This window comes from Lagenorhynchus albirostris, chromosome 3, assembly GCF_949774975.1.
Source record: "Lagenorhynchus albirostris chromosome 3, mLagAlb1.1, whole genome shotgun sequence".
NCBI classification, from domain to species: Eukaryota; Metazoa; Chordata; class Mammalia; order Artiodactyla; family Delphinidae; genus Lagenorhynchus; species Lagenorhynchus albirostris.
Window position 1 is genome coordinate 61,190,660 of NC_083097.1, and position 26,589 is coordinate 61,217,248.

Below are 26,589 nucleotides of genomic sequence, written 5' to 3' on the forward strand. Positions count from 1 at the left end.
GAGAAGTTGATTTTGGCAAAAATTGCATAACAAAGTTCTGGTGAACAGTGGTTAATGTTTAGCATAGAGCCGTGCACATAGTACATGTTCAATAAATAGCTACTGAAATAAATCCAATGAAGCAATCCTCAGAACTGGGAAAATTTATGACAGTCCAGATTGGCAATAGTATTAGTACCTGACAGAGTGGTTCCAGTTATCAATTCTCACATCTTCTCTCACCAAAACTGCTCTAATCTGTTTATTGGAAAATATTTTTCTCATGAGAAGAAAGGGATTTTCAAGGGCTGTAGCAGCCAGTTAAAACTGCAAGAAAGGTAAGCTTCTATATGCCTGCTGCTAGGGAAAGAACTGGCTGTTGATGTCTTCAAATTTACTGGCCACCTCTTGTTCCAATGGTAGTAAAACCTGCATATGAAGAGTGAATGGGTTTTTTTTTGTTTTGGCTGCATTGGGTCTTTGCTGCTGCGCGAGGGCTTTCTCTAGTTGCGGCGAGTGGGGGTTACTCTTCGTTGTGGTGTGCGGGCTTCTCTTGTTGCAGAGCATGGGCTCTAGGCATGCTGGCCTCAGCAGTTGCAGCATGCGCACTTAGTAGTTCTGGCCAGCAGGTTCTAGAGCGCAGGCTCAGTAGTTGTGGCGCATGGGCTTGGCTGCTCTGCGGCATATGGGATCTTCCCCGATCAGGAACCGAACCCGTGTCCCCTGCACTGGCAGGTGGATTCTTAACCATTGTGCCACCAGGGAAGTCCCGAAGAGTGAATGGTTTTTGTCCACTTGGTTCCCAACAGAGAATTTCAGCCTTTAGAAGCATCTCAAACTTGCCACTCAAGACCTATTTCAATATTTCTAATTTATGAAACCAAAATTTCAGCCAAGTGGAACATTAAACTGGAGAATACATTTCAAAAATAAGATGGAAAAAAAGGATTTACCTTATTTTACTTTTACAGAAAACATCTATTCCAGAAGAAAGGATTGATTGGTATAATAATATGCACTTGACCTTTACAAAAAAAAACTTCCTAGCAAAAAAACTATGCCCCAATACAACCTTCAGTAATAAACTTAACTCCTATGCCTAAACCTACTTTCAGATATTAACTTGGTAGTCATAATAATAAATCCACAAACTGTAAAAAGCAAACTCTCATAAATATGTTTCATTTTTTTTCTTGGTTTTGAACTGGCATGAGAAATAATAGAAATTCACTTTGCATATATATCATTCATTCCTGTGGTCACAAAAAAATGTACCATCCAGGGGCTTCCCTGGTGTCGCAGTGGTTGAGAGTCCACCTGCCGATGCAGGGAACACGGGTTCGTTTCCCGGTCCAGAAGGGTCCCACATGCTGTGGAGCAGTTGGGCCCGTGAGCCATGGCCGCTGAGCCTGCATGTCCGGAGCCTGTGCTCCACAACAGGAGAGGCCACAACAGTGAGAGGCCTGCGTACCGCAAAAAAACAAAACAAAACAAAACAAAAATGTACCATCCAGACCACAAATTAGGTACTATGCTTTTGTTTTCACTTTGAAGAATTATGAAAGGCCCCAATTTTTGGTGAAGTCTTAATTTATCCAGATTACATACATCGCAACATTATTTAACCCAGTCAATACATTCTTCAACATTTACTTATATCATGCAATCAGCTTCTTCAAGATAAAACTGTTTTGAAAACCAACTCAAATCTCTATTAGCTTTGTATTTGGAATTACTATGAAGCATGAAACATAAAACATCCAAGAACTATTTTCTAATCTCTTCTCTAAAGAAGTACTATTAAAAGCAATGCACCTAAACAAAACTTTATTATTCTAATTCATAGGAAGTCAGCGTTAAAGTTTACTTATATTTTAAAGGAAATTACATTTTTTAAATTCTTCCTTATATATAAATACATATACATATAGGCCAAATCTTTAAGAATAAGATTTATTTCTGGAAAATAACCAACTATTTATAATACTTATAATTTCACAGATATAATACTACTGGAAATTTTCTGAAAAAAATCTGGCCTTATTATGTTAAAAACTATCTTAAAATGATCACTTTTACTATATATAATGTTCTCTTTGTCAGCAAAAAATATATCAGCATTTATTACTCCCATATGACTTCTGTAAAATATTTTGGTTACAATAATCAAAATGTAATATAAAATAATTTCTTATTACACTAAGAATTTATTTTGAATTTTATTCACTTTTTATACAGCAGATTCTTATTAGTTATCCATTGTACACATATTAGTGTATATATGTCAATCCCAATCAAGCATTCTTAAAGAGTACATAGACTCTAAACTTTCAGAGCAGTTAGCATTCTCAAAAGTATTCTGGAAAATGCACTGAGCTATAAGATCAAATATAGCAAGTGGCTATTACAGTTCACTGATGTATCAAAAGCTTAGAAAATGAATATAATAGTGTTAGTCTTTCTTTAAAAGGCTAATGTCTATTAACAGCTAAAAACAGGGCACAGTAGGGGATTAATACGTTGTTGTCTGAATCACTTTCATCAGTTTAAGTACCTATTAGTCCTTATTAGCAATGTGCTAGCAAGGTGCTATTGGTCTTTTAAAGTCTATTCTGCTTATTCTTAGTCTCTTTGCCCAGATAGATTCTTTGGCAATAGTATTTGAAACATAAAGTTTAGATATGTATTTTCCTTTAGCTTTTTGAATTTAAGATTTGTATTTGAAAAATGTTTTCTCCTTTTAGGACTCTGTTCAAAAGTAATTTAAATTGTTCAGCACATCTGTACACCTAATCTGTTATTATCTTATAATTTTCAACAGTATTAAAGTACTCTCCAAAATTTCTCTTAAGGGGAGATATCAAGATGAATCTTCTCAGAAACCAAAGCAAGTCATGTGCTCTCCTAAGTAAGTACACTAATGCAGAACTGAGTAAGAAAGCAATGTTCCGAAAGTAAAACTGGACTGTTTATTAAACTAACTTAGTTCTAGCATAACCAATAGTTATTCTTTGGGTATCATAAATGTATTGTTTAAAAACTAAAATTCAAATAAAGAACTGAAAAATAACTTATTGTCAAAGTTTACTAAACCTAGTTTCAAGGATCAAACTTTGAATAAAATCTAACAAATTTTTTTTTGTAATAGTTTAGAACAGAAAAGTCATTTTGAGGAATTCACATTTGTGCAATGACCAAGTGTAGTGTAGTAATTTTAGAAAGCTTCCTAGTTCTAGCTCTACCAGTAATCAGCTGGATAATCTGGAGCAAATTATCTCCCTCTCTTGACTGTTTTTGTTGCGGCGGGGGTAGTGTTGGGAAACTGGGAGATAGAGAATCTCTAAGGGGTATTTCATCAGCTCTACAATTTAGTGTTTCAAAAGAAAAAGATTTTCTCCTTTTAGGACTATAGTCAGAAGTGAAATTAATGTAAATTGTTTAGCATACCTGTATGCCTCATCTGTTCTTGTTATTTTCAACAATGTGGAAAGTACTCTCCTATAAAAACTAAACATACTTGGACATTTTCACTTATCCTGTTGAAGTGGTTCAGAGCAAGCCTCCCCAAAATGTGTCACCTTGGCATATGGATTATTTTGAGCTAAAAGGCAATAGAGATCCTGTGGACTCAAGAGAAACTTTTGCCCCTCACTTAACTACCAAGAAGAATTTAAATTGGGGGTCTTTCCCAGAATCAGAATTATTAGCAGAAATAAATTTTATCTGAGTGACCCATCTGTATGGCAGGGCAAACATCTAATTACCAAACATCTGTTCTTATTATCCTGTGAAATGTCCTTCCCCTCTTTGATGCCACAGACCCTTTTCCACTCCTCCTTAGCTCAGGATAGCATATATACAGTTGACCCTTGAGCAACCCAGGTTTGAACCACGAGTCACCTATACATGGATTTTCTTCAATAAATATACCTGTACCTGCCAGTTCCACACCCACAGATTCAAACAATTTTGGATCATGTACTATGTTTATGATTCTCAGTTGGCAGAATCCACAGATGAGAAATCTGCAGATATGGAGGGCCGACTGAGATGAACATTCAAGGATTTTGGCATCTGCAATAAGTCCTAGAACCAATCCCCTGTAGATACTGAGTGACAACTGTACCTCACTTTACCTGTCTTTGAACCTCTCATGTATGTGAGTTTCCTGTATGTACAAAATTTTATTTTATTTTCTCCTATTAATCTGTGTCACATCAATTTGATTATTAGACCAGTCTAAAAAACCTTTGAAGAGTAGAGGAAAATTTTTCCTTTCCAACACTTTTGGCGAGCCAGCCAGGAGATCCCACCCGGTTGGGCACTACTCATTCCCAAGCTGCTGAAGTAGGAAGATTCTGGGACCTCTGACATGAGCCAACAAAGGTAAGAATTCTTACCACATCAGACACCCGGATCTCTACCTGCAGAGTCTGGTGGAAGAATGGTGGTGAAAGTCTCGTTTTCTCCCTTTCTCAATTTAGATTAGCAGGAAAAAATACTTATGGAACTAGTTCCTTCGGTTTAGCAACTCTTGGTTATTTGGTATGAGTACTCATGGGTTTTGTTGATCCTTTTCCTCCCAGAAATGGTCACTGTTTTCTTGTTCTATGTCTTAAGAGCTTGGCTTTGTGACTAGTGAAAATATTCTCTCTGGTCTCTGCCATCCAGGAGGTGCACTTACCAGGGTGCACCTGGTGGCCAGTTGAATAGACTAGGGTTTGGAAAATCTCTTTGTACTGCCTGTGCCAGTTCTCAAAGGAGTTTGTCCCAGTCCATAAGGGGCCTTTGCCATCTCAACCTTCATGGCTTTCAATGAAAGGACTTTACTTTTTAGACTATCTTTGGAAGTGAACTTTCTGAATCTTATAAGGGCTGCATCTTTTTGCACTCTCTTATGGGACACCTCTCTCATCCCTGGTTATGCCATAATAAGAAGACTTATTGGTTTGAGTCACTATTGAGATTAAATTGACTATATTTGAAGACAAAACTTTTTTTCTTTCAGAGAGAGATCTCTTATCCTAAACAACTGCATACTGAAAGACAAAGTTAAGTGGAAGAAGTATAACAGCTAGCCTTAGGGACTCCCTTAACAAAAGAATAGAAATTAAACTCCACATCCAACATAAATTCCCCCTTCTAAGAATCCAAAGAGTTAAATGCACCATTTTCTGGCACACCTGCTATTTCATGTCTAAGAACTGCAGTTCTGGAAGCTGTAGACATCTTTTTCAAAAGGCCAACATCTTACCAAGCTTGTTTTCTGTTCTGAGAACTTGGCCTGGTAACCATCAGGCTGAGGACTCCAAAATATGGCTGGACAGAAATGTGGGTTGAACTCCATTTGCGGCTAGGGTCCTACCAAACTGCTGCGAGCACTCAGGGGAATTACAACCTAGAATTACAATGGCTATTATGAGGAATTGGATCATCCAACTGGATAAGATAATTCAAAAAGTGCACTTAACCTACAGATTGGGAGAAAATATTTGCAAATGATGCAACTGACATGTAGCAACATGGATGGATCTAAAGATTATCATACTAAGTGAAATAAGTCAGACAGAGAAAGACAAACATTATATGATATCACTTATATGTGGAATCTAAAAAGTAATACAAATGAACTTATTTACAAAACAGAAACAGACTCACAGACATAGAAACAAACTTACGGTTACCAAAGGGGAAAGGGGAGGGGGATAAACTAGGAGTATGGGATTAACAGATAGACACCACTATATATAATATAGATGAACAACAGTGATTTACTGTATAGCACAGGGAACTATATTCAATATCTTGTAATAACCTATAATAGAAAAGAATCTGAAAAAGAATATGTGTGTGTATGTGTGTGTATACATATATATATACACACACATATACATATAAATGAAACACTTTGCTGTACACCTGAAACTAATACAACATTGTAAATCAACTATAGTTCAATGAAAAATAAAAAGTGCACTTAAAAGCAAGGGCTTCCAAATCAAATAGAAGGGGATACCTATTTAATTGGTATGCAGGAGCCTCAAAAAGACTTCAAAATCCCAAAATAGCTTCACTGAAAGATCTGTTATAAAAGGTTTATGAAAAAATGAAGACATGGGAGCTACCTAAAACAGGAGGACACTGAGACTAACGTTACTCCTAGGGTTCCCCTCTATCCTTCTTTTCCTGAGTACTCATGTTTCACTAATTCTCTATCTGAATTGCCTTTCCACTCTGAAGAGACTATTAAACAGTTACCTTTTAAAGTAAGACCACTTGAGGCTACAGGTGATCCTCTTTAGATATCTTTCATTCCTTAGCCAAAGGCCAAACTAAGGACCATAGTTCAAAAGAATGTCTTAAAGTAGAGAGGATCCTCAAAAGTTTCTGTAAATGGATTACTTTCTGAGATTAGTGGATAATAACATGGGCAGAAAATAAGATGGGGGGCAACTGGTCTGACTGAACTTGTGCCCATAGCTGATATTCAGAGCCTGATAGAAAATTTTTTATGCCTTCTCCCCTATGTGAAAATAAAACTATGTACCCAGAGAGAAACAAGCAAATTGAGAATAATGTAGGTGGATGGGCGGATCAACCTATGACGTCATTTAAGTTACAACCCAAATCTTTTGAGGACAAATCATTGCAAAACTGGAAATGCTGCTCTAGAGGCCCATTCAAGTTCCACCCATCGCCAAACCTCCCCTATTAACTAAAAACGGCTTGTAACCTCTCTGAGAACTCTTATCCAGACCATCCCCAATACCTCAGAATGAAGGGAAAGAACAGAAACAGAGGCTTTTAAAAAATACACAGTGCTATAGAAACACCCTTGCCCAAAATCTAGTTCAAGGACAAATACAAATCTTAGGTGCCTTCTCACAGATATTTGTTTCTAAAAAAGCTTTAGCCATCTGAGCAGATAAACTTAACTTATTCCAACTGTTATTTATGACTAGTGAGTTTTGTAGTCATACCTGATTCATGGCAAAAAAATTTTTTCATAAGATCTACGTTTCTATCTGTATGTTTATTGTATGTCTATCTATGTATGTTACAGACAAGGTACTTTTTTTTTTAACCTCTGAATGGTATTGCCAAAATTCACTTATAAAAGAGCACTATGTAATTGGCATAAAATCAAACTTTTATAAATTAAGTATTTTTAAATCTCAGAAACACATCAGAAACTAACTCAAATGTTTTTTCAAGTTCCTGTGATCTATGATCATTTTTGGTAAATAAGAGCTAGTTTAAGTTCGTTGGTTTATTAATACAAGCATGTCTTTTAGAGGTATCAACATTAAGTATAATACTTTCATTCTTCCTAGGTTTAAAGTCAAATAAGTTCATGATATCTGTTACAAAATTTGTCAGCCAAAAAAAAAAACTCAGGATGATGACTGACATTGCCTAAGGTCTGATAAAGTTTTTGTAGGTAACCTGAACATGACTGTTAAGAACACATGAATTAAATAAATATAAATGAGGTAAGAGATTTAGGTGAACTTTTTAGTAATGAAAAAGTAATAAAGAACTTTCTTTTATGATTAAAGAGTTTCCCAAATCTCCTTGGTAACTTACACCCTTAAAGTTTTGCTAAATTAAGTTAAATAATGGTTAAGTTAAATTCATTGAATATCTAGGTCATTTCTAAATAAGATAAAACACAGAAAAATTAATTATTAAACATAGGTTTATCTACTTTTGGATTTCTATTACAGAGAAACTAAAGGAAAAAAATGGGTATGAGAAGCAAACATGTCTTCTGCCACAATGAAAGACTGTAATATTTAAAAGCGTACATGTTTCTAGAAATTATGAAATGTATTCATAAATTTGACAATCTAATGCCAGTTTAATAGTTCATAATTGCTTAATTCTTATTTCTCACTAGAAATTAAGGTTTCTAAGGATTAAAAATTCTAGTTAATGTATGTAATTAAGCCTATACATACAATATACAGGAAATAATAGGAGAAACAACTCTGTATGCAAGAAAACTAGGATATGTTTTTGCCCAAGGAGAATATGAGATATGCAGATGTGGTTTTGCTTAGAGAGAGAGAGAGAGAGAGAGAGAGAGAGAGGGAGGGAGTTTTAACTTGTGTGGTCAAGAAGGCTAAAATAATGAATTTTATTATAAGAGTTATGAAATTAAGCTTAAAAATCAACAGTGTCCTTACTTAAAACTGGAACTTAATTTTTTTCATCTGTTAAAAGGACAAAGTTCTGTTGGACTATTGGTCATCTCCTGATAAGAGATTATGAAAGATTTTTTATCTTTTAAGTAATCTGCCTAGAAAGCCAAGATTTTGTGTATTTTAATTTTGTCTTGATCAGGTCTTTGATTACTTTAGGAAAACTGAGTCCTCAATACTAAAAGAGCTAAATTTTGCTTTCAACTGTGTAACCTTTTGTATTTGCCTTTGTAATCTTGTATTATCACTTTGGTCAAATAGATAATTAAGTATTGTTTCATAATGATCTGTAATCCTATTTAGTCAAGTGTCCAAACCTTTTAATATTCTTGACAAACTTCCCAAAACCAAATACTAAAGTCCTTCTGACCTCTCGCTAAATTTGGGATTTTTCAGAGGGCCCCTAAAACATCTCAAAGGATTTGCTCTTCTTATAAAAAGAGAGATGCTACATTAACTAGGCTTATTTGGTATGTTAAATTACGTGGTAAGCATCGTCAAATAAGTGATGCTAAAATCTTCTTACATTACATTTGTGTAGATCTATGTTATTAACATAATTGCTCCTGAAATAATAAGAAATTCTTACAAGTCTGATGTGTCTTGGTATTATGTTATCAGCCATAATTCTAGTTACTATCCTAAAATGTTGAATGTCACAGAAATAACCAAACTTCCTGGTCAATTCCATTATAATGAACTCTCATCAAATCTGTAATAACGTATATTTAAATCATTTGTTATTTACAGTTACTGTTGTACTCTGATGCTTTACAAAAATGTTCCTATAAAAATGTTCCTGTAAAAATGTTTCATCTTCAAGGAGATTCACAGAAAAGACCTGAGAAATACTCTAGAATGCAGGTTTTTGATAAGTTTAGGATCTATATAACATGGAACTGGGTAAAAATTACTAAAACTTTAATAGAAAACTGATTCATAAAGCTGCTAACCTAAGATGAAGATCAACAACAATTAATTACAAGAGACTACATGAGCTAATAAGGATGATAATTTTTATGACTTCTCATGATGGTTCTCTAATGTTTTGTTTTTCAGATATAAGGAAACCTTTCCTCTTAAGCTCACTATGACTTTCAGCAATTTGGTAAATTATACCTTTGGAAGCAGAACTGAATCATTTATTTCTTTCTCCCTATCCGATCCTTCCAGAATTTGGAAACTCGTAGTGAATATTCTTATTTACATGGCAGTATAGTTACTTGCATAAATTCAAAAGGAATTGCATAAATTCAAAAGGCTCTACTTATAACAGGATACAACTGGAAACATTGGTTGTATTGCCAAGGCTTTGGCTGGAATGTCATGTTTGAGAATGTCCATAGACTCAGGTATGACCAAACAGCTTTAAGGAACTAAGACTGACTTTATAGAGACAATAAAGCCCCCTGGAAAAACAGCTTGGTAACTTGCTTACAGGGTTCACAGCAGCCTTACCAGACGAGTCAGGAAGGTCACTTCCTGGCAGGTACAGGTACCTTGGGATTTTGGGGGGCCTCAAGAAGGGAGGAATTCACCCAAGTCTACAGGTATTACATGAGAGTCTTATGACAAGCTCTTGGCTTGGCTTCCTGGGCTTGAGAAGTAATATTTTAAAATTCCTTCTGAGACTCCTTTTTTTTTCTTGTAATAACCTATTCTTTTTTTTTTTAAATACATCTTTATTGGAGGGTAATTGCTTCACAATGCTGTGTTAGTTTCTGTTGTACAACAAAGTGAATCAGCCACATGCATACAAAAAATATGGAACACTTCATGAATTTGCGTGTCATCCTTGCACAGGGGCCATGCTAATCTTCTCTGTATCATCTCAATTTCAGTATATGTGCTGATGAAGCAAGCACTGAGACTCCTTTTGAAAAAGTTCTAGGAAAGCAGATTTAAAAGAGCCTATATGATCAATTGCTATTATTGCTACACTTATGTAAATAACCAGAACAAGTTTATTGAATTTAGACTTATTTTGCAAACAAGGTACTCTTACTTTGGCTACCTTTAGTTAAAATGGAGGTAATTTTAGAGAAAAAATTATGTTTCATTAATACACCTTTGTGAATATTAGATTCTATACTGTTTTTGTTTTTTTTCTTAATTGGGGTATAACTGATTTACAATGTTGTGCTAGTTTCAGGTGTACAGAAAAGTGAATCTGTTATACATATACATATATACACTCTTTTAGATTCTCTGCCCCATACACCATTACAGAGTATTGAGTAGAGTTCCCTGTGCTATACAGAAGGTCCTTATTAGTTATCTATTTCATATATAGTAGTGTGTATATGTCAATCCCAATCTTCCAATTTATCCCTCCCCCCCCCATTAGCCTCCAGTAACCATAAGTTTATTTTCTACAACTGTAACTCTATTTTGGTTTTGTAGATAAGTTCACCTGTAGCCTTTTTTTAGATTCCACATATAAGTGATATATTTGTCTTTCTGTGTCTGTGTTATTTCACTCAATATGATAATCTCTAGGTCCATCCATGTTGTTGCAAATGGCATTATTTTGTTCTTTTTTATGGCTGAGTACCTATAGGTGCATGTATCTTTTCAAATTATGGTTTTCTCCAGATATATGTCCAGAAGTGGGATTGCTGGGTTATATGGTAGCTCTATTTTCAGTTTTTTAAGGAACGTCCATACTGTTCTCCATAGTGGCTGTACCAATTTGCATTCCCACCAACGGTGTAGTTGGGTTCCCTTTTCTCCACACCCTCTTCAGCAGTTATTGTTTGTAGATTTTTTGATGATGGCCATTCTGACTGGTGTGAGGTGATACCTCATTATAGTTTTGATCTGCATTTCTCTAATAATTAGTGATGTTGAGCAGCCTTTTTTTTAATCAATCTTACTTTTTTTTTTTTTAGATGTTGGGAGTAGGTGTTTATTAATTTATTTATTTTTGCTGTGTTGGGTCTTCGTTTCTGTGCGAGGGCTTTCTCTAGTTGTGGCAAGCGGGGGCCACTCTTCATAGCGGTGCGCAGGCCTCTCACTATTGCGGCCTCTCTTGTTGCGGAGCACAGGCTCCAGACCTGCAGGCTCAGTAGTTGTGGCTCATGGGCCTAGTTGCTCCGCGGCATGTGGGATCCTCCCAGACCAGGGCTCGAACCCGTGTCCCCTGCATTAGCAGGCAGATTCTCAACCACTGCGCCACCAGGGAAGCCCCTGTTGAGCATCTTTTCATGTGCTTTTTGGCCATCTGTGTGTCTTCTCTGGAGAAATGTCTATTTAGATCTTCTGCCCTTTTTTGATTGGGTTATTTGTTTTTTTGATATTGAGCTGCATGAGCTGTTTGTATATTTTGAAGATTAATCCCTTGCTGGTTGCTTCGTTAGCAAATATTTTCTCCCATTCTGAGGGTTGCCTTTTTGTTTTGTTTATGGTTTCCTTTGCTGTGCAAACGCTTTTAAGTTTAATTAGGTTCCATTTGTCTATTTTTGTTTTTATTTTCATTATTCTAGGAGGTGGATCAAAAAAAAATCTTGCTGTGATTTATGTCAGAGAGTGTCCTCCCTATGTTTTCCTCTAAAAGTTTTACAGTATCCAGCCTTACATTTAGGTCTTTAATCCATTCTGAGTTTATTTTTGTGTATGGTGTTAGGGTGTGTTCAATTTCATTCTTTTACATGTAGCTGTCCAGTTTTCCCAGCACTACTTACTGAAGAGACTGTCTTTTCTCCATTGTATATTCTTGCTTCTTTTGTCATAGATTATGTGACTGTAAGTGCATGGGGTTATCTCTGGACTTTCTATCCTGTTCCACTGATCTATATTTCTATTTTTGTGCCAGTACCATACTGTTTTGATGACTGTAGCTTTGTAGTATAGTCTGAAGTCAGGGAGCCTGATACCTCCAGCTCCATTTTTCTTTCTCAGGATTGCTTTGGCTATTATGGTCTTTTGTGTTTCCATACAAATTGGAAAATTTTTTGTTCTAAATCTGTGAAAACTGCCATTGGTAGTCTGATAGGGATTGCACTGAATCTGTAGATTGCTTTGGATAGTACAGTCATTTTCACAATATTCATTCTTCCAATCCCAAAACATGGTATATCTCTCCATCTGTTTGTGTCATCTTTTATTTCACCAGTATCTTATAGTTTTCTGAGTACAGGTCTTTTGCCTCCTTAGGTAGGTTTATTTCTAGGTATTTTATTCTTTGTGATGAAATGGTGAATGGGATTGTTTCCTTAATCTCTCTTTCTGATCTTTCATTGTTAGTGTATAGGAATACAAGAGATTTCTGTGTATTAATTTTGTATCCTGCAACTTTACCAAATTCGTTGATGAGCTCTAATAGTCTTCCAATAGCATCTTTATGATTTTCTATGTATAGTATCATGTCATCTGCAAACAGTGAGAGTTTTACTTCTTTTCCAATTTGAATTCCTTTTATTTCTTTTTCTTCTCTGATAGTCGTGGCTAGGACTTCCAAAACTGTTGAATAAAAGTGGCGAGAATGGACACCCTTGTCTTGTTCCTGATCTTAGAGGAAATGCTTTCAGCTTTTCACCATTGAGTATGATGTTAGCTATAGGTTTGTCATATACGGTCTTTATTATGTTGAGGAAGGTTCCCTTTAAGCCCACTTTCTGGAGGGTTTTTTTTTCTTTTATCATAACTTTGTCAAAAGCTTTTTCTGCATCTATTGCAATGATCATACGGTTTCTATTCTTCAGTTTGTTAATGTGGTGTATCACATTGATTGATTTGTGTATATTGAAGAATCCTTGCATCCCTGAGATAAATCCCACTTGATCTTGGTGTATGACCCTTTTAATGTATTGTTGGATTCTGTTTGCTAGTATTTTGTTGAGGATTTTTGCATCTATGTTCATCAGGGATACTGGCCTGTAGTTTTCTTTTTTTGTGATATCTTTGTCTGGTTTTGGTATCAGGGTGATGGTGGCCTCATTGAATGAACTTGGGAGGTCCTCAGCAATCTTTTGGAAGAGTTTCAGAAGGGTAGGTGTTAGCTCTTCTTTAAATGTTTGATAGAATTCGTCTGTGAAGCCATCTGGTCCTGGACTTTTTGTTTCTTGGAAGATTTTTAATCACAGTTTCAATTTCAGTACTTGTGATTGGTCTGTTCATATTTTCTATTTCTTCCTGGTTCAGTCTTGGAAGGTTGTGTCTTTTTAAGAATTTGTCCATTTCTTCTAGGTTGTCCATTTTATTGGCATATAGTTGCCTGTAGTAATCTCTTATGATCCTTTATATTTGTGTGGTGTCAGTTGTAACTTCCCTTTTTCATTTCTAAAATTGTTGATTTGAATCCTCTCCCTTTTTTTCTTGGTAAGTCTGTCTAAAGGTTTATTGATTTATCTTCTCAAAGAACCAGCTTTTAGTTTCGTTGATCTTTGCTGTTGTTTTCTTTGTCTCTAGTTCATTTATTTCTGCTCTGATCTTTATGACTTCTTTCCTTCTACTAACTTTGGGTTTTGTTTGTTCTTCCTTCTCTAGTTGCTTTAGGTGTAAGGATAGGTTGTTTGAGATTTTTCTTGTGTCTTGAGGTAAGATTGTATTACTATAAACTTCTCTCTTAGAACTGCTTTTGCTATGTCCCATAGGCTTTGGATTGTCATGTTTTCGTTGTCATTTGTCTCTAGGTATTTTTTGATTTCCTTTTTGATTTTTCCAGTGATCCACTGATTCTTTAGTAACATATAGTTTAGCCTCCATATGTTTGTATATTTTACAGTTTTTTTTTCTGTAATTATTCTTATCTCATAGTGTTGTGGTCAGAAAAGATGCTTGATATGATTTGAAGTTTCTTAAATTTATCAAGGCTTGACTTGTGACCCAAGATGTGATCTATCCTGGAGAATGTTCCGTGTGCACTTGAGAAGAAAGTGTGTTCTGCTGCTTTCAGATGGAATGTCCTATAAACATCAATTAAGTCTATCTGTTCTAATGTCATTAATGTCATTTAAGGCTTGTGTTTCCTTATTAATTTTCTGTCTGTATGGTCTATCCATTAGTGTAAGTGGGGTGTTGAAGTCCCCTACTATTGTAAACTGGACTGAGTCCTGAATTCTTTTAATTTCCTCCAATATTTGGCTACAACTCTCCAAACTAATGTTTACAATTTTTCTCCCACCCTTCTGATTTGGAGTCATTGAGAACTAAAACTGCCATTTTTCCAAAGCCATACAAGCTAAAGTTAGACAACTTGATACAAACTTCAGAGAAATCACAACAGCTCATGTATGGACAATCTTTGTGCCTACTGCTGTATGGCCATTCAAAACAATCACCAAAGACATACAAACTGCAAACCAGGAAAATCTATGAGATTGTCACTACCTGCCCTCACTCCATCTGAAGATGCTTAGAGACAGACATCTAGAAATTCTCAGCTGCCTGCCTTCAGAATTCAGAAATTGGGATTACAGTCTGCCCCCAATTAACTACTATTTTTCTTTTATTTCCATAAAAATGCCTCTTGTTAAACACCTGACTGCTTGCACCGTAGGCCTACCTTGGGAAACCCACCTGCATCACTGCCTCCTGAAATGAGACATAACTGTTTAACTGAACTGACTTACTCGCAGGACTAAGACACTGATTCAGTGAGATAAAGTAAACTACCAAACTCAACTTCTGGACTGTGAAACTTCTTGGGGAAGTTGCAAAGGTGGGACGGAAGGGGTTCCAAATGAGCCTCCCTAAAATGTGCCACCTTGGCATGTGGATTGTTTTGAGCTAAAAGCCAATCAAGACCCTGAAGACTCAAGAGAAACTTCTGCCCCTCCCTTAACTACAAAGAAGAATTTAAATTGGGGGTCTTTCTCAGAATCAGAATTATTAGCAGAAATAAATTTTATCTGAGTGACCCATCTGTATGGCAGGGCAAACATCTAATTACCAAACATCTGCTCTTCTTATTGTCCTGTAAATTGCCCTCCTCTCCTTTGAAGTCCCAGGCCCCTTTCCATTCCTTAGCCCAGGATGCCATGTGCACCTCATTTTACCCTTCTGTCTTTGACACTCTCAGGTATGTGGGGTTCCTGTATGTACAAAGTTAAGTTTGACTTTCTCTTGTTAATCTGTCTCATGTCAATTTAGTTATTAGACCAGCTGAAAGAACCTTTAAAGGGTAGAGTAAAATTTTTCCTTCCCAACACAGCTTAATTCTTTCCAAACCAAAAAGATGTTAAACTGCATGTTGACAAAACACTGTATTAAATCATTAGTGGAATTATAAATAGATAAAACTCTTTGGAGGGCAACTTGCCAGTATCTCTCAAAATTTAAAACACATAAGCCACTTGAGCCAGTGAATGCTAGCAGAAAGCCACCCCAAGATAGGTCACTTTATCATATGGATAATTTTGGGCTGAAGGCAACAGAGAAAAAGCAGATACAAAAAAGTCATCTGCCCTCCCCAACTTACCTAAAAGCTGGACCTAAATTTCTAACAATGCCTTCCCTCCCCTCTCTACCACAAGACAGAAGTTAACCACCAGATTAATCACTCTAGACTCTTTAACAGCCCAGAGAGGCACCAGAGGAATCTACATAGCAAACCTACTTATTAGCCCTTACCATACAATAGTTACCCCCCAAATATTTACGTTCTCACAATCTGCCAGAAACTCAAAGTCCTTTTCCTTTGTATTATCCCTTCTCTACAAATCTATTGTTCTTTTGTTAAGATGCTATATAAGGCCAAGTGCTAACCATCCTTTCGAGTTATTACTGAATAGTCCTGTTTTTGTGTTAATAAACTTGTGTAGTTTCTTTCTTGTTAATCTGTCTTTTGTCTAATTTACAGGGTCCCAACCAGAGTATTTAGGAGGGTAGAGAAAAAAGTTTCTCCTCCCCTACACCAACAGTTCCACTTGTAGGAATTTATTCTACAGATATACCTGCACATTTGCAAAACAAAACACATACAGGAAAACTCACTGAGGTATCTTTCAGAATAAAATACTGGAACAATATAGAGGTTCATCAATAGAAAACTGGGTTTTAAAAAATATGTTATGTCCATAAAGAATACTCTAAAAGAAATTGAGGCTGCTCTATATATCCTAATATGAAAGAACAAAAAATGCAATGTGCAAAAACAGTGTCTACAGAGTATATTACTGTATGGTCACGCCACTCAAGGTGGCTGTTCTCTTGTTCTCTGTACAACCCCTGCTTGACCAGTGCCTGCTTCACCTACACCCTACTCACTGGACTGACCTTCCCGTATACTTGCCCCAGGGCCCAGCTAGTGATTGTTCTTATCAAAGGGGCAGTGAGGGGCACGCACCTCTGCTAGTTTCCCTGGTAAATGATAAGCCAACCTGACATCAATTCCCCCTGTAACTGGCAATCACCCCCTACCCCACCTCTGGTGAAGACCGCCACCATGTCCTGCCCGCCATCTGTGACACACAGTGGGGTGTCATTCCAGGACCCTGCTTCAGACACGTAAGATTCCCTCTATCCATTAAACCACTGATGTCTCTGTTGCTGACTCCAGGCTCTTTCTTCAGTCTTGAAACTGGGCAAATACAGGCCTTGCAGGCCTGCAGGGTGCAGCCCAACAACTCTCATCTGTTTTTTGTTTTTAAAGACATAAATGTAAATACTTGTGCATGTACAGAATATCTCTAGAAGGATACACACACACACAAATGAGTAATGATGTTGACTTTGAGAGGGAAAAACTGGGTGGCTAGTGGATAGGGGTGGCAGACTCATGTTTTACTGTGTATCTATCTTTTGGTAACTCTGGAATTTTGTGCCATGTCTATACTGAAAATAGTTCAAAAGACTGTTTAAATATATTAAAGAGAGATGAAGGATACGATACTGTTTCTGTTCTCAAGGAACTTAAAATGTCACAGAGAGTAAATTCATTCATTTAGTAATATTTACCAATAGTCCTTTTTTATACCAGGCCTCTGGGGGATATATCCCTGCCTTCATGGAGCTTACTTCCTAGAGGAGAGTTATGTATAATATTATGGTGGCCAGAGAAAGAGAGTATAGTCCAAGTAAAGCAATAATAAGAGAGCAGACTTCTGACAATCTCAATTTTCACATCACTATTCAGAAGTAAAAACAGTCTAGGTTCCCCTAAAATAGATTAGCAGTAGCAAAAAGAACAGTGACAGACATAAGTACAAGTTACTAGAAGCAGGAACACAAAGAGTTACATTAATGGCTGACAATATTACCTGAAAGCAAGAGACAGAAAAAATTTAAAGTAAACACGAAACCAAGCTGTCACAATATAATTCAAGCATTCTCCAATTAGGGACTCAGTTACACTGCAAAGATGTTAATTATAGTCAAGTTTTTAGGATCTCAGTAGGCATGTTTTCCATGGGAAAAATGCTATACATACTTGGTGTTAAGCTTCATAAACCATCCCACAAAAGGTTATTTAACACTATTAAGTATGTGCATGCAGTACTTTCTACAGGATATTATGTATACTATGGATTACTATGCTTCTAGCGAGGGAAAAAAACAGAACGGATGCCAAGAGGTGGCGCAGTGGTTGAGAATCCACCTGCCAATGCAGGGGACACGGGTTCGAGCCCTGGTCCGGGAAGATTCCAACTAAGCCCATGCGCCACAACTACTGAGCCTGCGCTCTAGAGCCCGCGAGCCACAACTACTGAAGCCCCCGCCCCCTAGAGCCTGTACTCCACAACAAAAGAAGCCATGGCAATCAGAAGCTGTGCACTGCAACGAAGAGTAGCCCCCACTCGCCACAATTAGAGAAAGCCAGCACGCAGCAACAAAGACCCAACGCGGCCAAAAATTAATTAATTAATTAATTAAAAAATAAAAAGAATGCCTCCTAAATTACTGCAGGTCTTGCAACAGAAGTGGTGACTCTTCTACTGAGGGACTGGAACAGAAGCAGGGACAGAGTCTGTGACAACAAATGGTTGGGATTAAGGCAAGATAGGTTCATCTGTCCTTTCCTCCTTCTCCTCTTTCTTCCACACCACCCCCACCCCCAATCAAAGAACAGCACTGAATAGGATAAGAGTGGAGAGGTGATGGGGAGGGTTAAAGAAAGACAGCATTCTTCCTTACTTCTGATACAGAGGATCAGATCTCAATAGGACACTGAAATGGAGAGGAAAAGAGGGGGTAAAAGTTAAGCCGAAAGCAACAGAATTTACAAAAATCAAACAAAAAACAGAGAGAGAGAGACAGAAAGAAAGGAAGGAAATCCCTAGCCAGTTCAGTAAAGGAAATCACTCCTTACATTATACATAGGTACACACCTAAATTAGGGATTCGAGAAATGGTATCAGTTAGTACTCAATTATAAGTAACACGATTTCAATTCAAGGGATTTAAACAGTACAGGGAGTTTTTGGCTCATGCAACTAAAATCCAGGGGAGGATCTGCTTCAGGGTTGCCTGATCCAGCAGACATATTATGAAATTTCTTTTTGTCTCTTCATTCTGTCACCCACAGTACAAGCTTCATCTCAAGGCCAGATTCCCTAGTGCCAAAAGAAAGCTTCAGCCACAATCAATTACATGGAAGGAAGCGCATCTGTCCCAGAATTCTAAGCAAGAGTTCTGAAGTGTACCTTGCTTAGATCAGCCTAAATCACCCTGAATCAATTCCTGTAACCAGGAAATGGAATCTGATTGGCTAGATTCACTCAGAGGCCCATTCCTAAAGCTAGAAGTGGAGCAGTTTCCCTCAAGAACATGAGCTATGTGCGTGTGGTAAAAAACGGTGGACACTGGAATGAAAATACAGGTATACATCAAGAGAAGAAAAAATAGATACTAAGGAGGCAGCCACAGTGTTCACCCCAAGATGTTCAAAATGAAGATTCAGAGTCATCACAAAATATTATGTACAGTATTGCCCATTCAAAAGACAGAAAATCTTTAGAATCATTCTTCTTACAAACAAAATTGGCTCCTGAGACTACTTCTATTTAATCTAGTACTAGAAATGCTAGTTTAAAAAGAGTAATATAAATACAGAAAATAAAAGTATCTATTTGAGACCCATATACTTTCTAGTACCAGTAGAAAATACAAAAGATGATATAAATAAATAAAAGTTAAACATCTCACCCTTGGTTGGGGGGGACAGGTAAAGAAGACTGAAAGTATGTATGTCTGCTAGATTTTTAAACCTATGGCAGCAATAATTACAAAACATATGGTACCAGATTAAAAATCATCAACAATAAATTAAAATCTTTCTCTAGAAATGCTGTACCAAACTTAAAAACTTAAGGTATCATGAATGAGAATTAACAGAAATCATTATCTCAAAAAGATTCTGTACTCCTATGTTCACTGCAGCATTATTCACAATAGCTAAGACATGGAAACAACCTCAGTGTCCACTGACATGAATGGATAAATAAATGTGGCTTAAAACATAAATGTAAGTCTAAGAAAAGAGGTCTTTTGCCCATTTTTCTTTAGGTCTTCTGTCCATTTTTTGATTGGACTGGTTTTTTTTTATTATTGAGTTGTATGAGCTGTTTGTCTATTTTGGAAATTAAGCCCTTGTTGGTCACATCATTTGCAAATATTTTCTCCCAAGCCATAGGCTGTCTTCATTTTGTTTATGGTTCCCTTTGCTATGCAAAAGCTTTATAAGTTTGATTAGGTACCATTTGTTTATTTTTGCTTTTATTTCTATTGCCTTGGGAGACTGACCTAAGAATACATTGCTACGATTTATGTCAGAGAATGTTTTGCCTGTGTTTCTTCTAGGACTTTCATGGTGTCATGCCTTATACTTAAGTCCTTAAGCCACTTTGAGTTTATTTTTGTGTATGGTGTGAGGGTGTGTTCTAACTTCACTGATTTACATGCAGCTGTCCAACTTTCCCAACACCACTTGTTGAAGAGACTGTCTTTTCCCTATTGTATATTCTTGCCTCCTTTGTTGAAGATTAATTGACCATAGGTGTGTGGGTTTACTTCTGGGCTCTCTATTCTGTTCCATTGATATATATGGCTGTTTCTGTGCCAATATCATGCTGTTTTGATTACTGCAGCTTTGCAGTATTGCCTGAAGTCTGAGAGGGTTATGTCTCCAGCTTTGTTCTTTTTCCTCAGGATTACTTTGGCAATTCTGCGTCTTTTATGGTTCCATATAAATTTTAGGATTATTTGTTCTAGTTCTGTGAAAAAAGTTGTCAGAAACTCGATAGGAATCACATTAAATCTGTAAATTGCTTTGGGTAGTATCACCATTTTAACAATGTTAATTCTTCCAATCCAAGAACATGAGATAGCTTTCCATTTCTTTGAATTATCTTCAATTTCCTCCATTAATGTTTTATACTTCTCAGCATATAAGTTTTTCACCTCCTTGGTCAGGTTTATTCCTGAGTATAAAAAAAAAATGTGTACACAGACACACACATACCTACACCTACACACCTACACACCCCCCCCACACACACACCCCCACACACACTGGAGTATTATTCAGCCACAAAAAAAAGAAGGAACTGCTATTTGGGCCAACATGGACAAACTTTGAGGGCATTACGCTAAGTGAAATAAGTCAGACAGAGAAAGACAAATACTGTATGATCTCACTTATATGTGGACTCTAAAAAAACCACACTCATAGTTTTGGTTTGGTTTAGTTTGGTTGCCAGAGTTGAGGGATAGAATTGGGGAGAATGGGTGAAGGTGACCAAATGGTACAAGCTTCCAGTTATAACATAAATAAGTACTGGGGATGTAATGTACAGCATGGTAACTGTAGTTAACAATACTATATTGTATATTTGAAAGTTGCTAACAAAGTAGATCTTTAAAGTTCTCATCAGAAGAAAAAGACTGTAACTACGTGAAGTGATGTTAACTAAACTTATTGTGGTAATCATTTTGCTATATATATATATTGCAAACCATTATGTTGTAAACTTTGAATAAATATAATGTTATATGTCAATTATATCTCAATAAAACTGGAAAAAAATTAAAGAATTAACATAACATGGAAAAGAATTATTTAAAAATATTGTTAGTCTTCTTTGGCCTCAGCGCCTGAGCAACCCAGAACCAAAATGGTTTTCAGCACCCACTATACAGACTGCTGTCTGCAGACCTCCTCTCTCAGCTCCCAAGCATGCAACATTGAATGCACAGTCCTGGAAATGGATAGGGTTGCCCTTTCCAAGGGAAGCCCCCTTCCCACCAGGTAAAAACCCTGGGCTGCCTGAGGGATGTACATTATTCTACACAAGGAGGAAGGAAGTAATTAAGTATGTGGTTGTGGGACTGGAGCCTCACATCCACTTTACACTCTTTATCTGTGGGGATGCTTATATTAAAAGATAATCAGGACTTCGCTGGTGATTTGGAAAACACCAAATCAGGTATAAGGTAACCACACCTCTCCAGCATTCATTATTTGTAGACGTTTTGACGATGGCCATTCTGACTGATACGAGGTTGCACCTCATTGATTTGCATTTCTCTAATAATTGGCGATGTGGAGCATCTTTTCATGTGCCTGTTGACCATCTGTATGTCTTCTTTGGAGAAATGTCTGTTAAGGTCTTCTGCCCATTTTTTGATTGGGTTGTTTTTTTGTTGCTGAGTTGTACGAGCTGTTTGTATATTCTGGAAATTAAGCCCTTGTCAGTCGCATCCTTTGCAAAGATTTTCTCACAGTCTGTAGGCTGTCTTTTCATTTTGTTCTTGATTTCCTTTGCCGTGCAAACGCTTGTAAGTTTGATAAAGTCCAATTTGTTTATTTTTGATTTTATTTATTTTGCCTTGGGAGACTGATCTAAGAAAGTATTGCTACAATTTATTTCAGAGAATGTTTTGCCTACGTTCTCTTCTAAGACTTTTATGGTGTCATGCCTTATATTTAAATCTTTAAGCCATTTTGAGTTTATTTTGTGTGTGGTGTGAGGGAGTGTTCTAATTTACATGTGGCTATCCAGCTTTCCTAATGCCACTTGCTGAAGAGACCTCTTTTCTCCATTGTATAGTCTTGCCTCCTTTGTTGAAGATTAATTGACTGTAGGTAATGGCTTTATTTCTGGGATCTCTATTCTGTTCCATTGATCCATATGTCTGTTTTTGTTCCAGTACCACACTGTTTTGATTACTGTAGCTTTGCAGTATTGTCTGAAGTCTGGGAGGATTATGCCTCCAGCTTTGTTCTTTTTCCTCAGGATTACTTTGGCAATTCTGGGTCTTTTGTGGTCCCATATAAATTTCAAAGTAAACAAAAAAAACCTTTAAAATCATGTCAAATAAATAAATTAATTAAATACCTAGGGATAAACCTGACCAAGGAGGTGAAGGACTTATACACTGAGAACTATAAAACACTGAGAACTACAGAACACTGATAAAGGAAATTAAAGATGTTTCAAAGAAATGAAAAGATATTCCATGCTCTTGGATTGGCAGAATTAGTATTGTTAAAATAGCCATACTACCCAAAGCAATCTACAGATTTAATGTGATCCTTATCAAATCACCCAGGACATTTTCCACAGAACTAGAACAAATAATCCTAAAATTTTTATGGTCACCTATTTTTAAAAGTTAGTAGCAATATTCATTTCAGTGATGGAGGAAAAAACTGATTATGGGAAAGTGCAGTGTAGTCTGATGAACAAAGTAATGTTTGGGGAAATTTTTCCATAAAGTTATCTTTAAAAATAGTTTCAGCACTTATAGGGGTTTCACCTTTGGGAAAATATACATGTGAAATACTTTATTCACTAATAATATAAATAAGGTATTAGAGTGATTCTTCTGTTAGAATTACCTAAAAACAATTCAAAAATCTGTCTCCTTTTTTGACATAACCTGAGTCACTGCTAGTCACCCCAACTTAAATTCTACATTCCAACCAACAAAACATCTTGCTGATGTCACCTGGATCTCAACTCTATCCTCAACTCCCATCCAGTCATTCAACAATGCTGAGCACCTAGTATATACTAGACAGTATGCTAAATGTACAAACATGGAGAAAACAGTTTTGCACTTCCAGAAGCTCAAAGAGGTGTACAATACTTTTAAAAGTATGATTAGAAGAACACCTATAATAGAATTATGCAAAGGCATTGTAAAACGTACAAATTCTTGGATCCTGCCCCACACTTACAGAATTAGAATCTTAGGGGGTAAAGCCTGAGTAAATGTGTTTTTTAAAAGTTCCCACGTTAAAATTAAAAATTAATTAAATGTACCCAAGTTAATTCTTTTACATAATAATGTTTGAGAATTATTGTTATAGTACAGTAGTTCTCAAACTCTTTGGTCTCAAAATACTTTTAAAAATTACTGAGAGCCTATGATTCTGATTGGCACTAATTCCAACATATGAGTTTTTTCCCCCCACACCAAGCGATTCTCTGACACCAGTTAGGTGTCCTACAATTTAACTCAATCCTGACACTATCTACTTAAAGACAGTACCAGATTCCACGGATTAAGGACTCAGTTCCACAAGACGCACCCACTTTGGATGCCAATCAGAAGCCCAGGTTGTTACCTATGCTTCTGACCGACTGGCTATAAATCAGAGGTTCCCAGGAACCACTCCCTGACTTGGATTAATTTGCTAAAGCAGCTCAAAGAACTCAGAAAACCAGTTTACTCACTGGTTTACGGGTTTATTACAAAGGATATTAATCAACAGACAGATGTACAGGACTGGGTCCCAAACACAGGAGCTTCTGTCCCTGTGGAGTTTGGAGCTCAACATGGTGGTATGGATGTGTTCTGGTTCACCAATCTGGAATCTTGTCCTTTTGGGATTTTATGAAGGTTTCATCAGAGAGGCAGGATTGATTAAATCACTGGCCATCAGTGACTGATTCAACCTCATGGCACTTTCCTCTCCCCAGAGGTCAGGAGATGGGACTAAAAGTTCCAACTTTTTAATCATGGTTGGTTCCCCTGGCAACAGCCCCCATCCTTAGGTTACCCAGGTGCTTTCCAAAATTGTCTAATTAACATAAGACAACTTCACTACTCTCATCATCGAGGAAATTTCAAGGGTTTTAGGAGCTCTCTGTCAGGAATGGGGAGGAAGACGAAATATATATCTCTTACTATAAATTACAATACCACAGGACCTCAAAGAACTTTTGGTTATGTGAATTATATATATTAATATTTACTGTATTAGAAATTAAAACTGGGAAATCACAAAAATATTTTAATTAAAAATGTAGTATTTGTTAATTCACTTAAAAACAACAAAATAGGGGCTTCCCTGGTGGCGCAGTGGTTCATGCCCCGGTCCGGGAAGATCCCACATGCCGCGGAGCGGCTGGGCCCGTGAGCCATGGCTGCTGAGCCTGCGCGTCTGGAGCCTGTGCTCTGCAACGGGAGAGGCCACAACAGTGAGAGGTCCACATACCGCAAAAAAAAAAAAAAAAGAAAAAAGAAAAACAACAAAATAAATGTACATGTTAACAAAAATAACCTATTTTATGAAAAATAACTATATTTTCCAAAATGAAAAAATTTACAGAGAAGAATGGCAATGCTTCACATTTTTGCAAATCTTTTAAATGTCTAGATTAACAGAAGCATCTGGATTCTTATATCTCCTTCTTCATTATAATCTGTTACAATATCACATATCATTAGTCTTTGGAAAACTCCACTATACAATTTTGTGCAAATGAAAGTGAAAAAGGCAAACAATATCTCAGTATTACTATGAAAATAACTTTGACCTTGCAAACACCCTGAAAGGGTATCAGAGACCCCCAGGGGCCCCTGGACCATACTTTGGAAACCAACAGTCTAATGAAAGCAACAGATAATTACAGTAATCCCCCCTTATCTGAGGTTTCAGTTACCCCCAGTCAACTGCAGTCTGAAAATATCAAATGGAAAATTCCAGAAACAAACAGTAAGTTTTAAATTGCATGCACATTCTGAGTACTGTGGTGAAATCTCATACTGTACTGCTTTGTCCCACCCAGGATGTGAATCATCCACACTGTATACACTACCCACTCGTTAGTACAGGAAAAAACATAGTAGATACAGAGTTTGGTACTATCTGCAGTTTCAGGCACCTACTGCAAGTTTCTGAACATATCCTCCATGGATAAGAGAAGGCTACTATACAAAGTTCTTTGAGAACACAGAGAAGGGAGACAGACAGGAAACTTCTGCAGAGGTGGTGACATCTCCTGAGACTTGAGCCCAAATCCTTACACACTAGGTAGGCCCTGTAGGATCTATATCTTCTCCCTCCTACTTTTCAAGGTGTCTCCTACCCCTCCTCCTCTTTCTCACTTGGTTGCTCCTCCTCAAACTGGCCAATCTTTCTCTCTTCTTCAAGGCTTTGTATCTACTGTTCTTTTGTCTGAAAGGCTCTTCCCCCATACAGTCCACGGCTCTTCTTGGCCATACCTGGCCATCATGAAGATTAAGGACAGCTATACCCTTGTATACCTGTAATCCATTCAGGGCCCATTCCTTAGAAAATTTTGCCTTATACTAACTGTTATATATGTGCACTAGAAGCCATATTTAACAAAGTACATGGTAGCATCATTTGTAAAAGTGGAAAAAAATAAAACTAAATATCCATCAACATGAGAATGAAACAAAACACTAGTAAATTCACGCAACAGAATGAATTAGAGCTGAATGTTTCAACATGAATAAATCTCGAGAACAGTAATATGCACAAAAAGTAGGCTAAAGAAAGATTCCTACAATATGACACTACTTATAGTTTTTAAATTCTAAATTAATCTATATTTTGATAGGTAATACACAATTCAAAATTATTAAGAATTTCCTCCCATCCCTGTCCTAGTTATACAGTTTCTCTCCCAGGGACAACCAGCGTGACCAGTTTCCTATGTATCCTTCCAGATATATTTTATGTTACACAAAAATATAAGTGTTGTTAAGTGTGCAGAATACTTTAATATGGTTCATGTATATCTACATATAAAATAGAAGTTTAAAAACATGTGTGGAAATGATAAAGACCAAATTCAGAATAATAATCACTAAGAGGCAAAGAAGAAAAGGAACAAACTCAGAAAGGGGCACTTCAAATGTACCTGTATTGTTTCATTTCAGGTTTATTGTGTTTTCTCTAGATTTTTTTCATACATGAAATAAATTTTGTTCTTCATAAAATAGATGAAAAGGATCAGATTTGAGAAAATAATTAGTTTGGTGTCAGACGGAGTTTGAAACCAGAGCATACTAAGGACATAAATTCAATACTTTAAATTAGTCTAAAGCTCAAGAGAAAGCTGGAGATTGGGGATTTATATAAAGAGATACTTGCAGTTCTAAGAATAAATATTTAGATATATGCACCCTATATAACAGAGCACAAGTTCCCTAAGGACTGGGCCCAAAACTCTGCCATATTACGTTCCCCTGAAATATCACCTACTGC

The 26,589-nt window shown here is 36.7% G+C and overlaps 1 protein-coding gene and 1 non-coding gene across 2 annotated transcripts in view; both read right to left on the bottom strand.

Moving 5' to 3' along the window:
- Positions 1-26,589, bottom strand: part of TBCA (tubulin folding cofactor A) — a 102,390-nt gene that overhangs the window by 62,484 nt on the left and 13,317 nt on the right. The gene's annotated exons all lie outside the window — the stretch shown is intronic.
- Positions 9,942-10,048, bottom strand: LOC132518986 (U6 spliceosomal RNA). Its single transcript, XR_009540091.1, has one exon. It is a non-coding gene; the product is annotated as a U6 spliceosomal RNA (small nuclear RNA).